We start from the raw sequence: 13,316 nt of genomic DNA, 5'->3' as shown, positions 1-13,316 counted from the left end.
GACAGTTTGACATAAACCCAAATATTTATTCAAACACTGCTCCTGCAGAGAATGTATTACACATTTTTCAGGAAGGCCTGTGGGTTATAGCAGAGAAGCAGAACCCATGTCAGTATCCTGTTGAGAGCAGATACCCTTACTTTTGTCCTAGTGTTACATCAGCAGTGAGGATCACCTCACAGGACTAACAATTCCTCACCAAGCACAACATTCAAACTTAACACTTCAGTGAGCAAAGCATGCTGTGTGTAAACAGACTGAGCCAACTAGAAAAAGCTGGAGGAGGAAGTAATGGAAAGGACAAGAGCCCAAAGACAAAACTACAAGACTGAACGGCATGAGATTATTCTATTTAAACAAAGGCTTGACAGTAGGTTTCAAATTTAAAAACTGTTGAAGGACAACATGAAGTGATCTCCATCAAGAGAAGTAATGATGGGCCCAAGTTGTAACCAGGATTATAGCATAGTCTCTACATGGTATCAGTATCAGAAGTGTTATTATCCATCATAAGACAAAAATCAGGTTCACTCCTTCCTTGCCACACTCATTGATAACTTTCACATGGCTCCACAAGCTGAGGTTGCTCCTTGCAATTCTTGCATCTTCAATGGTGAGCACACATCCAGTTGCCTAGCTACCAGGTTCCACAAAGACACATTTATAGATGCTGCATGTGCAGTTGTACTCCTTCAGTGATAACACAGAAAGCTGAAGCAGCAAACTATCTTGTTCACAAGCTACAAGAACCAGAAAGTACATTTAGTATTTAACTAACAAACACCTTAAAGTTGATGCAAGTTACTGGTCAGCACATGGAGGTATTTAACATCTTAGAGCAAGGAAAACATTAGGGTGAAAGTTTCATGGTTGTTAAAGCTTATTTTAATGAAAAGTGTAGCTTGCCCCTCCAGGCTGTATTTTAGTTTGGCAGCTTTACTGAAAACACTGTGCTTAGTCATTTTACTTTTCCAATTACAGTACCAGCTTATGCAATAAACTAACATGTTTACTGTTCGAATGATCACCTGCCAGATTTTTTGAAGGAATAAGATTTGATTAAAGCAATGAGCAGTTAAGCATAACATACTTAAATGTTTTATGTTTTAAGAGCCTAAATAGACTTGAAGTATCTTAATGTTGCTTTATGTAGCAGTCAAGATTAAATAGACAGAACAGGGGCACCACATTCTTGTTATCTTTAAGTGAAATGCATTTATTATCCTTTAAGACCTTTAAGTTTTTGTTCTTCCAGTAACATATTTCTAAGTTCAACATATTTCCTCTAAAAAAATATTTCTGCAAAATGAATGAAGCAGAACTTGTCTGGAAAAGTACAGATCACTATATAGTAAAACAGCTATAGTTTGAAAGGTCACTTCCATTCTGTTTTAAACTTATTTTTAATTCAAATGAGACTTTAATTTCTAAGTTACAATTCCACATTAAAAGAGCTATGACAGGACACATTACTACCCTTAGCTTGCATTCTGGTTCTCAATCAAGTTGCAGTGAGCTTAGGGGATAACAAATTTCCTAGGGAAAAAATTCTGCAGGAAAAGAATTCAAATGCTGCCTGCAAACATCTTCCTACTTATACACACTGCAGTTTGCATTGACTACAGATAACCAAAAGTTCTGGCTAGGACAACTTTCTCAGCTCACTGTCCTTTAAGGATTTAGTATGCCCTTGCTCACTACTCAACATCATGAAGTCTGGAGAAACAGGATGAATATAAAGTATGTAACTATATCCTGTATTTTCCCCAATGAAAGAATACTTGTCCTGTAACAATACACTTCTACCAGGCTTAAACTTTCACTGGCATGGAAAACAGAACTCTGCAAATAAAGTGTTATTAGCCTTCAAAGCATGGGACTGAAATTAGCATAGACACAAGTTTCCCAGGTTCAGTAGAAAATGTTAATTCCTACTGAAGAAACTAGCGCAATCAAAAGAGACTCCAGTTTACTTCAGGAGACACATGGGGTAACATAACCAGTCATCTGGGTAGGATCCCAAGTGGCCTGATCCCAGATTTCTTTGCTGGGCAGAAAATAAACCAGGGCCTTCTCACATGCTTTCTTAACAGTTCCTTCCATGAGAAGCAGGTGTGACTACCATTTGCTGCAATTAAGCTGATTTCAGAAGCATTGGCAGTCACACTAAAGCCATACTCCAAATCCCACTAGATTGTGAACAGTGAGACTTGTCTGTCACTTTGGATACATCCTCCCCACATACACTGTAAGTGAAACTGCACACCTGAGGAGAAAAGCTACCCAGCCTTTCAGGTTTTCCCTGCACAATCTGGAGTTTAAGTCTTGCCTAGCCTACTTGGTCTGGATAATGCAGATCTAACATGAAACTACAAGCCCAGATATAAACAATTGAAGATGTATTCAGTCATGTAAGCCTTCTATATTTTCATTCTTTTCTGCAAGTGTGACAGCACTATTACAAGCCTAAACCCTTTCAGATGCAAAAAAACCCCAAACAAGCTTACATAGCTTTAGTCTTAGCTGCTCACTAAGAACTTAGAGCTACTGTTTGCCCTGTGAGGCCAACAAATTCATGAAGCAAAGTTCTGGGTCTTGCTTGCTTTATCAGATACAATAGAGTCAAAAAGTTTCCAGCCTTGGCTTCCTGGTTTGCTCTCAGTCTAACCCAGTATTTTCAAAGTTTCTTCAGTGAAAGCCAAGAATTGGCCCATATTCTTAACTGTTATTTGAAAAGATACCACTATTATCCAGGCTATTAAAAATTGCTTAATTCCTACTAATTAATACCATTACTGAGCAAGAAAATGAAGCATTATAATGGCATTAAGATAACCACGCCACGTAAGAATTTGAAGGGATGCTGGACAGTCACTGAAGCAAAAATAAGGACCACATTCTCATTTAATAGCTGTCACTTGCAGGCTTCCACTCATTTTCCAAGTTACAGGTAGATGCAATATGAATGAACTGAATGCTGCTACTGGAGATAGAGTATTGCTTTCATTTACACACTGCTTCCACCCTCACCACACTAATTTAGATGCAAGATTGACAGTACATTGTACGGTGATGTTATAATACTGACCTGAAGTATTTGAACACATTAACATTAGACTCTGCCCTTCGACAATATACCCTTAGTATTAAAGCTTAGGGAACTATTACCAACATCTCTTCTAGATTATGTCTCTAGTTCACGCTTTTTTTTTTTTCCAAGTACAAAGCAATTTTACCAGGAATACTCAAAGCACAGAACTGCAGCAGCTCTTAGCCCACCTCCTAGAGGCAAGATCTCCAAATCATTTGTCCTGCAGCAATTTCTGCATGTACTGTTGAAATCTTATTCCCTACTTAAAGAATTTCTTTTGTAAACTATAGTGTATATATTCAGTCTTAATACAGTAATTGCTATGTAGGGACTTAAAGCTTTCTCTAGTAGGGATGTTTGACCATGGGCCACCTCCCAGTCTACTGCTTTGTCAGTGGGAAAGTCCCTAAAACCTCAGAGATCAGTGAAGGGTGGCAGGGACACATCAATTACTACATTCTGAGGAGGCAGAATGAGGTTGTAATGATCCACAATGAAGACAACTTGTCATCAAGTTCATTGAAGGATCCTGTAAGTGAGATCTTTAGAAATACCTACCACAAGACAGCAAGTCTGTTGAGCAAAAGCTTCTGAAAGAGGCTGAAGTTAAGGGAACAGTGTAGCTATTATTGTACCAGTGATAAATTTAGGCATTAATTACAGCCAGTTATTCAGTAACCAGCTTTAACACAGAACTGGAACCAATCTCTTGGAAAGAGCATTCATTTAGGAGCATAGTTAAAGAAGAGAAAGCTACGAAGTGCAGCTCAGGGAAATACCACACAGTGTTGGGCTACTGGAATAAGCTGAAAGTTTGTAGTCTAATGAACTGTATGTTTAGTAGTTTGTAGTTGTTGAGTACTGGGGTTGTGTCAAGTGTACCTTTCCATGAAGTAACTTATGCAGAGGTAGGAAAATACAAAGAAATCTGTTTAAGGAGTACAGGGTCAGATTTATACTGAACATCCCTGAGATACTAGGTTTTTACATAGACAAAACAGTATTACTTAGCTCTAGCCATGAAAAGGCTAAGAATACCCTAACACAAAGTAGTAAAGCTCTATCTTAAGTCATCACACCACTGACTTACTTGCCCACAAGTATATCCTACTGTTCCTAACGAGCAGAATTACCAACAACTTAATATCAAGTCCAGTACATGAACAGGTATCAATGGAAGATGCTAGCACAAGGTTCACTGGATAGGCATCCAAATGCTTCTACATACAGCTTAACTGGGAGCTACTACACAGCTGAAAGGCCACAGTAGATATATTCTACTTGGATGTCCAGCTCAGCTCATATGCATACAAAGATCCCACTATACTAAAGGGTCAAAAAACTTATTTTCAAATGGCATCCTGAATTGTCACACAAACTATCCCAGAATGACCACTTGGAAGAGGACACATCTTATCTGGTTCAATGCCATTTCTCCAGGAGACTGAGCGACTCACTGCTGCACAGCTGCATATTGAGAGTTCTGAACAGACCATACCTGGAAGACAACAAATTGGATAGGTGATATGAAAGCAAAGCAGCAGAAAAAGCTCCAACTCTAAGGCCAGCAGTAACAGTAGGAACATGAAGGGTACAGATAACCATCTCATCACTCTTCAGACCATGAAAAGAGCTAGATGTTTTGACTTTCAGGCTATGACAACTGATGTGAATGGCAGATGGAGCCACAGGAGTGCTATGATGTTGGAAACAATCAGGATAACTCCTGCACCAAGAAGTGTAAACCTTTTCCCTCTCCACACCAAAGTCAGAAGCAGAAGAGCCAAGAAAAAGGACAAGAACAAACCTACATCACAAGCTGATTCCCCCAGATATATTTCAGACAGAAAACAGGACATGCACACTAGATGTGTTAGTGTTAAAGCAAGCTGTGCATTTGTTTTGGGTTATTTTTTGAACTCCTGGGAGTTGGCTGGCCAGCCACACTACTCTAAGGAGCAATAGTTCAGACTGTAAAATCTCTCCTCTGGGAGTACCCAGAGCCAGACTGCACAGGCCAGCATACTTGCTCATATAGTCCCTTTGTAAAATGGGAGGAGTATTCTTGCCCTGTATGCATGCCTTCTCCACCACACCCTGCAAAACAAAAACAAACACCAACCCTGAAGCTCATTACCTGGAAGAAAGATCCAGCACTGAGACTATTCTACCAGTTGATTCCTGTTCCTCCTATTTGTACTCCCATATGATTGATAAGCAAGTTGTAGGTTTAACAGCACTCAGATTAAATGTATTCTGGAAGACTGCTGTGTGTAAGTGACGATAGGAAATTAAGTGGCACAGAAATCCAACAGTTATGTAGTCACCATTTGTTGGGTTAAGCCACTGATTTCTGGACATGGTCCAGGAAGACTGATCATATATTCATGGACAGAATGAAGATGGTAAGTGTTACATACAGTTGTGCTTTTATAAAAAGAGTGCTCTGGGGTCAGCCCCCAGTTAGATCATTTATTTATCTGGCACCAAAGGGTGATAATGGCTTGTTTTCAAGTCTCCAAAATAAATGAACTATACTGCATGCAGAAGTAGTCCAGGCCAGCCAGCAAAGGATAGAAAATATGCAGGGTCAGCATAACACTGGTTTCAATTTCAGTTACAAAAACATTAGAGCTCTCATTTAAAACAAGATGAGGAAACTAGGTTCTCTCTCTGCTCTAAAAGCACCAATCTTGCTCTCCCCAGAATGCTGATAAAACCCACCTCAGACAGTTTAGCAAAACAGTTCAGGAGTAATGCTTTCCTGCTGCTGTTTATGCACCATGATCTTTAAAAGCATCTTCAGTCTATTCCTTACAGTGAAGTTTTGTTTACCTCCTACCCTTTTACATCTTGCTACATGAGTAGCAGCTATTAACTGACAATTTTAGTCTTGTAAAGGAAGTAGGTCTCAATCCATTCCCAGAGCACCTCAGGCCACCCCATAGCAATCAGTCTTCATAAAACACTGCAAAAGAGACTTCTAGTCAAGCCTTAAGTGTCAAGCCAGCTAGGTGTCCTAAAGCTAAAGAGACTAGTTTAATAGCCTATACCCTTCATAGATGGGAGTCCTAGAAAGCACATCTTCCCCAGCCCTAACTGGGTTTTAAGAGTTTTATTAATTGTCCATGTTGCAGAGACTAACTTCCCATCACCTATATAGTGAGATTTATGTTCAAGCAGACTACATGCCAGCAAGAGGCAAACCAAGAGCAGAAGCAGCTCCTAAGCCAAACTAAATCATTACCCAATGAAAGCCTTGTGTCCTGATGCTCGCCAGAGTCACTTGCCAAGAGTAAGTTTGATGAGAAAACCTGGCTGCTTCTCCCAAGTTGTTATAATGCAGTATGCCAGTTGCAGTGTAAATGACTTTAGTGCTGTTATTTCCAACAAGTGCTGTAAGGGGCTTTAGTTAAGCTACTGTGTGCCAGTTTCCCTAAGATGGCAGTTCACAGTACACAAACCACTCAATGCCTCAAACATTGCAGTGCTCTGGAACCAGTGCTGAGATGCCTAAAGTTCAGCTTTTAACTTGAGGCCAGCAACTCTATCACAGGTCTAGATTTAATAGCATGAACTCAGCTCTTTTTCATGCAGAGTATCTTATTCCACTTGGAGGAGTGAACTGTGATACAGAAGCATAACAGAATAACCAGTGTATTCAGGCTAGCAGTATTATTCAGTGCTTGGATTCAAGAGACCCTCAGTCCCAGCTGGAGCACATAATATCCTTTACTAGTGGAAGTTTTGGGTGGTTACTCCAAGCAGGGCTGTAACCCAAATGCAAGATGTGTGGGTAACTGATAAGCTGCTGACTGTAAAACAGTCACCTGACCAGCAGCAGCTTACCAAAAGCATGTAAAACCTTTAGTTCACAGCCCAGAGCCCCACAGCTTAAGAGTGTCTACCCCCAGGCTTGGTTTCTGGGCTGTTCAGGAGCTCCCATCTGGAAGGCGACTTTCAAACTGAAACACCAGCTATCTGTCAGGCTGCACACATGGTGTCAATCATTCTGACAGCAAGCATTCTGCTTCAACTTTCTGGCAACTAGATTTGCCAGAATGATTTGTATCTTCTGCTTCTGTATGGCAACCTAAATGCACAACTCTGCTAAAAAGTTTATTGGACTTGTTAAAGCAGTTACCAAGCAGAAGGAATGCTCTGCTTAGAAAAAGTAGTTTCAAACACCTCTATCAGTTTAGCACTGGTGTATTAACCCAAATGACAACCCTGCACTCTCTATTCCCCAAGTTAATCACACCGTTAAGTGAAAGCTGTTTAGTAAGGCTGACAATGTGCTGCAAGCTGAAGGACCAGGAGCTCCAACAGAATAGTTATCAATTAAGCCTTCTCAGACAGAACTGCACATAAGACTACACCATTGTCAGTGTAGTTTTGATGACTTATGCCTATAACTGAAATAGCTCACAGCCTGGGATCTTGCAAATATTATTACAGGTAAAGGTTATGGGAGTAGCTTGCAGAAGTAAAATGCAGCACAAACATTTTTTTCATGTTACCAGTCATTGCGCAAGCTGCTAAAGCTTCCCCCTCCATCATAACAGCCTCATTGCTTCCACAGCAGCTCTCCTGGCAGATCAACTGGAAAGCCCCGTTTCAACCCAAGTAGCTTTGCCTCTGTTCTACATGCTTTTACACTAACCATCACATTAAAAATCAGTTTGAGGTGTAAGTGGAGTTTGTTTTTATCTCAAGCATAACACCACTGCACTTGTGCTGTTGCTCACACACACTGCTTGATCGTTTGATGCAAGTGTTTTAGGGTGGCTTCTGCTGTTAGGAGTAACAGCAAAGGTACAAACTCCTAGTTAAGCTCAAAAAGAAGTGCCAGCTGCAGCTTTGTGATGGGTGACGTGAAAGGATTTCACCGTTTCTGCCTTAACATACATGTAGATGTGCCCACATACTGTGGGTGAAACTGGCTACCTACTCTAGGAAGTGAGGCTTTAAGTCATAAGGCATTCAACTAAGACCAACAGCAGCACATCACAGGCAGAGTTTACAGATTAAACTAGACAAGATCAAATGCTACTGTGCAAAAGAACTGTTTATGGCTTAAGTCTGCTGAAAGTACAGAAGTGTTATACAGAACTGTTCACAACTGCAAGCATTATCTAGCAATTAGTAAGCCATTTCAGTCATCAACTTCCTACCTAGGAATTTATAAGATGCCTATCAAAGTCTAAGCTACTCAGTTGGCAACACGTTTTGACTTTAAGGTTTTTCCAAACATTAGATGCTGTTTCACTGTTGAAATACTCTGCAGGTACCACCCAACATTTAGTATTCTCATAGCTTTTAGAAATGATCCATTTAGAACTAGTTTATACAGACAAAGCCCATACATTCCAGCCTTAGTATACAAGCAGACCGATACTAAATTACCAAGACTTAACTTTCTAGTTGTCAGTGAATCCAGGAGTGGAGTGAGTTTAAAGGTAATTAACCTCTGAGGTCACAGCCATGTGAGATGGGTCCAAATTCAGCCTGCTTTCCCTAAGCTCCTCAGAGCCTGTATTTCCACACAGAATAAAGGGAGTTAGTTCAGAAAGCTCCTCAAATAGGCTACAGATTTACTTCAGTGTGAAAAAATGAAGGTCACACATACTTAGACACACAAGCAGCATCAGTCAGTTACACCATACTTCATTGGAAGCCACAAATACACCCCTGGTGTTGCCCCACAGAAAAGACACATGAACAGAGTTGTACTTCATTAATTTTGAAGTTACATGACAGAAGGAGCAACAAAATCATCTACATCAGTTGTTCTTGTAACAACCTTCTCGCCACTAATGAAGGACACCTCCAGCAGAAGACACCCTCCCTTGTCTGCTTAAGGCAGTATAATACAAGTGTTTTTAAACCAGACTGAATTGCTAAAATACATTTCAGCTTTGAGGGAGAGGATTACTTTTGATTGCAAGCCATCCCCACAGCATCCAAACAAGAAGATCCCATCAGCAGATACTGTTCATTGCTTTCTCAGCAAACTCCCAGAGCAGCAGGTTCCTGTAGGAGTTAACATGCATTACACAAGAGGGTTATCTATAGAACCATATGTTTTCAATTTTACTGAAGATGCCTCAGTCACACATAATTGAGTGCAAGAACTGCTACCATTTACTTGCTCAGAGGCATGAGCCAACCCATGTAAACTGGCCTCTGATATTACAAATAGCTAACTAAAATAAAAGTTGTTCCACTGATCCCATCCCTTACAACACGGAAATTGTTTTGTCATGAAAACTTCTTTAAATATCCAATTTAATCTCATTAATACAGGATTGAAGCTCTCACTTCTAAGACAGCAGCTGCCACCACCTTTGACAGACACAGGAACTGGTAGATGTTTGTGGATGTCTCAGACTACTGAATGCAGTTTCAGGAGCTTACTGAGTGTTCACTGTAAGTTTGAAAAGCTAAAAGTACTTCTGGAAGCATTTGTAGCCATAGTGTCAAGTAAGTACCTTAATCTCTTGTCTGAAATCCCTTTCCTTATTTAGGAAGGGAAAAATTAGGCCTGTTGAACATTTCATCAATCCAGTATAATCATTAAACAAACCAAGCAAGGAAAACCTTCTCTTTTGCAATACTGTTGTGGGGGAAGAGGGCATATATAAGCTACATCTATGCAACTGCACCAGCAACCACTTCTGCCAGACACTGACAAAAAATCCTGACTTCTAGAGGGAAACAAAGTATTCACCAGCTCACTCTTTGAGCTCAAGTGCCTTCAAGCCATATTTCCTTAAATATTTTAGTAGTACAGTCTGATTAAAGCAGTGGAACATGACGCAGATCACACTGGAGCAGTTTTTACAGAGCAGTAAGGATACGGCTGTAACAGTGCAATTTCCTCTCAGTCCTCATAATGTTGCAGTTATCTGTGCTCTGCACCTAGTGCTGCCTATCCCTGAAGGCCCACTTCTTGTAACATCTCTCCTTTCCTTAAGGAAAAATCACCTCCTCTGTCCAACATCCTGCAATATCTTTCCTATCCTTTTCCATTTGTAATTCACTGCATTAGCCAAGCTCTAGCAACATTGATTCACTCACCGCACCCCATGCCAAGTCAAAGCCTTGGCTAGATTGTTTCTTCCCCTCCTTTTCCTCTATACATAGAGAACACTGGAGGCCAATCTCAACAACAGAAAGCTGCCCCACAGGGAAAGTATTTTTCAAGGTCAAACACAGTTTCTACACCTGATAAAGATGCTAAATTAGGGCATCTTGGAGTTGCAAGTCACCAATAACATGATTTTAAGGAAAACTGCAGCCTTTGTGCAACACTTATGTGCCAAGTAATTTCTTCCCCCAGTACCTTCCCACCATCAGACTACAAGAGGTGAGACTCAACTGTTTTATGACAACCTATTGCAATCAAGTTACAGATTAAGTGTAGAATTATTCAAATGGAAAACTAGTGAAGTTTAATAGTTTGAAGAGCTACACTAATTTCCATCTTTGGCCCCTCGGTCAAGTCCTCTTGCAGCACACTCAACACCCAACACAGTCCCAAAGGGGCACTCAACCACCTCCTTCTCACCCCATTTTCAACTCATTAGGACTCACTATCCCAGACAAGCCTCTCCAACCCAGCCTTACTCACCCTACCATTCATTCCTCAACCCTTTCCAACATCTGCAGCCCCACATTTCCTTTAGCCCAATCCCTCACCACAGAGCTCAACTCTTTCCAACTGCCACCTCTGCAGCCCCATGTCTCCCTCACCTCACTCCTTACCCCCTTCCCCCTCTGCAGCCTCACACCTCCCTCACCCCTTTCTCCCCTCTCCAGCCCCAACTCCTTCACCCAAAAGCTTCTCAGCCGTCCCTCACCCCATTGCTTCCCAACCTCTCCTTACCTTCACACTCCCCCTCCTCACTCCAGGTTCCCCCCACAGCTCAGCCGCCACCCCTCCAAGGCCCAGCCGCCCCCAGACCCACTTACCTGCCCCCGGGTCTCCCCCTGCACCCGGGACCTGCTCCGTGCAGCGGGGGAGGCGGCGGTGCCGGGAGGTGGCCGCGGCGGCCGGCGGGGAGGGTGGGGGAGGGGGGAAGAAGGGAGGGGTGAGGTCACTCACGGCGGCACGAGCGCGGCAGGCGATACGGGGTACCAGCGGCCGCTTTATACCGGGCTCCTCGGAAACCGTCTCCCGCTTCCGCTTCCGCCCCCTCCCCACCCCCGCCCCCTTCCCGCGCCGGGGTACATGAATATGCAGTAGGGGGCGTGGCCCGGGGGGGCGGCCGCGGTCGGGCGGGGGGCGTTGCTATGGTGACGGGCAGGCGGGCTACGGGGGCGCCTTGGCATCCGCCCAGGGGCGGGGGTCGCGGGCGGCCCTCCCACCTGAGGGGAGCAGGGAGGGCAGCGGGCGGCTGCCGGGGCCGGGTCAGGTGTAGCGGCCGTTCCCGCTGCCGGGGGTCGCGCGGCCGAGCCCGCTGGCACCTCTCCCGGGGCCGAAGGGGGATTCCTGGCCGGAGAGGGAGCCGCGAGCAACCTGAGGGCGGTTGGAGGCTGCCACCTGATCTGCTCCCGCCGAGCCAGCCAGCGTTTTCCACAGAAACTCGGTGGGGACATGGCACGGAGCCGCTCTCCCCCTGTCCAAAAAAGTTGTGCCAAGTACAGCTCCAAACTAACAACTGCGAAAGAGCAGGGGTGGACGCCCTTCCCTACCTGAGATACTGCAAACATGTCGGCCCAAAATTGTTGACGTTTTCCTGCATCGTGAGGAAAAATAACACCTTTTCCTCAGGCTTGGCCACACGCAGAGTCCCATCGTGCTTCCCTTCCATCAGCTGTGCCCGCCAAAGCCTGGGAGCCTCCTCTCCACATGTCCAGCCCTGCGCTTTAATGGGGTGTGACAGGCCAGTGCCTGTCACCTGCTCTGTACAGGGGTCTAGTCTGACATTCATCACACCCGCAATATACAACGTTCAATATACAACATGCAGGGACCCTCAGGAAATCGAAACACTTCAGTCCTGATTGAAGCCATAGTCCTGCCACATTGTAAAGCACCCCCTGCAAACTTGCCATAAAAGAACACGTTCTTTCAGCACAGGTGTGGGGTTTTTTTTATTCTCAATTACCATCTCCTAGCCTTAATTGTGCTGACTGCAACGGGCAGGGTAGTGTAATACTTAATTTTCACTACTTACATAAACTGGGGATACATAAAGTAGTGTATGAGTGGCATGTAAAAATGCACGTTACATTGCGTAAGTGTAGTTGTTTTCTGTTTCTTGACATGCCATTAAGTATATATTCCAAAACAATTTTTTTAGTGTAAACTTCTTTCTCTGCAGCTTATGAATAAATAAACCACAAAGCACACCAGACTCAAGAAAAAGGAAAACCACAGAAGGCAAAATGGAAGAACTGTACACATCTATGCACTATTAAAAAGCAATAGGAATCTTGAGTCTGACAAAAATACTGCAATTACAAGCCCTAAAGAAACAAAAAAAAAATCATTATTCTTTTCTTCTGGAATGCTATTATCAATATGTATTTATTTTTAGGTTAATTTAGACCAACGACTGAAAAGCATGCATGACCGCAGTCATACATAACTCACTGAATCAACCGTTCTCTGATGATGATTCCCGAAGTCTGTTGAAAGAATGATGGGTTTGATGACATATTGCTGGTGTTTATAAATATTTTAACAATATTGCTAGCTTTTTTAGAAAAAAAAAAGTGGCAAAATAATTATTTTAATTAGCCAAATGATAAAGCTACAATACTGACGACAGCCCAGTGTAACACCTACTCTTGACAGTAAAATGACACTCACTACATCAGAAGTGAATGTATGTAGTATGGCTTAGTAAAACACTATTTTTTTTGCCACAGAAGAAAAAAAAAAACCCCTATATTTACAGTAGTAGAGAAGAATAATGATTTGTGGTAAGAGAAAAGACTTCAGTGACTTTAGTGGAAATTATATGAGACCCTAACAGAACTGAAAACACTGAGAAGGGATCTCAAAATGTGGGTGTAGTTACAACTTCTAAGATGTGCTTCTTCTTACCCATAGATCTGTGGCAGCCTGGAGTACCTGATGGTTTGACACCTTGCTTTAAAATAACTGGAAAAAATTGCTTCTTTTTTTGTGTGTCTTTTTGTTGCCTGCTGTTGTGGCAAAGCGTGGTCCTTACCTCACCCTGCCATTTTAGACCTGTTCCAGCAATGTCCAGAC

General features: G+C 42.6%; 1 protein-coding gene across 6 annotated transcripts in view; it reads right to left on the bottom strand.

The window, feature by feature from the left end:
- SLC45A4 (solute carrier family 45 member 4) overlaps positions 1-13,316 on the bottom strand; it is a 90,353-nt gene that overhangs the window by 56,811 nt on the left and 20,226 nt on the right. Inside the window, exons 1-2 of one of the 6 annotated variants that reach the window (XM_027779109.2) lie at positions 11,066-11,170; positions 4,549-4,589 (exon numbers count right to left, since the gene is read on the bottom strand). The exons of 2 other annotated variants lie outside the window; for them this stretch is intronic. The gene's annotated coding sequence lies outside the window, so the exon portion shown is untranslated. 3 more of the 6 variants (XM_027779111.2, XM_005231988.4, XM_013294879.3) reach the window with 3 other exon arrangements.

This window comes from Falco peregrinus, chromosome 3 (genome assembly GCF_023634155.1).
Source record: "Falco peregrinus isolate bFalPer1 chromosome 3, bFalPer1.pri, whole genome shotgun sequence".
Classification (NCBI taxonomy): Eukaryota; Metazoa; Chordata; class Aves; order Falconiformes; family Falconidae; genus Falco; species Falco peregrinus.
Note: the sequence above shows the minus strand (reverse complement) of the source record. Positions and strands in the feature narration are given on the sequence as shown.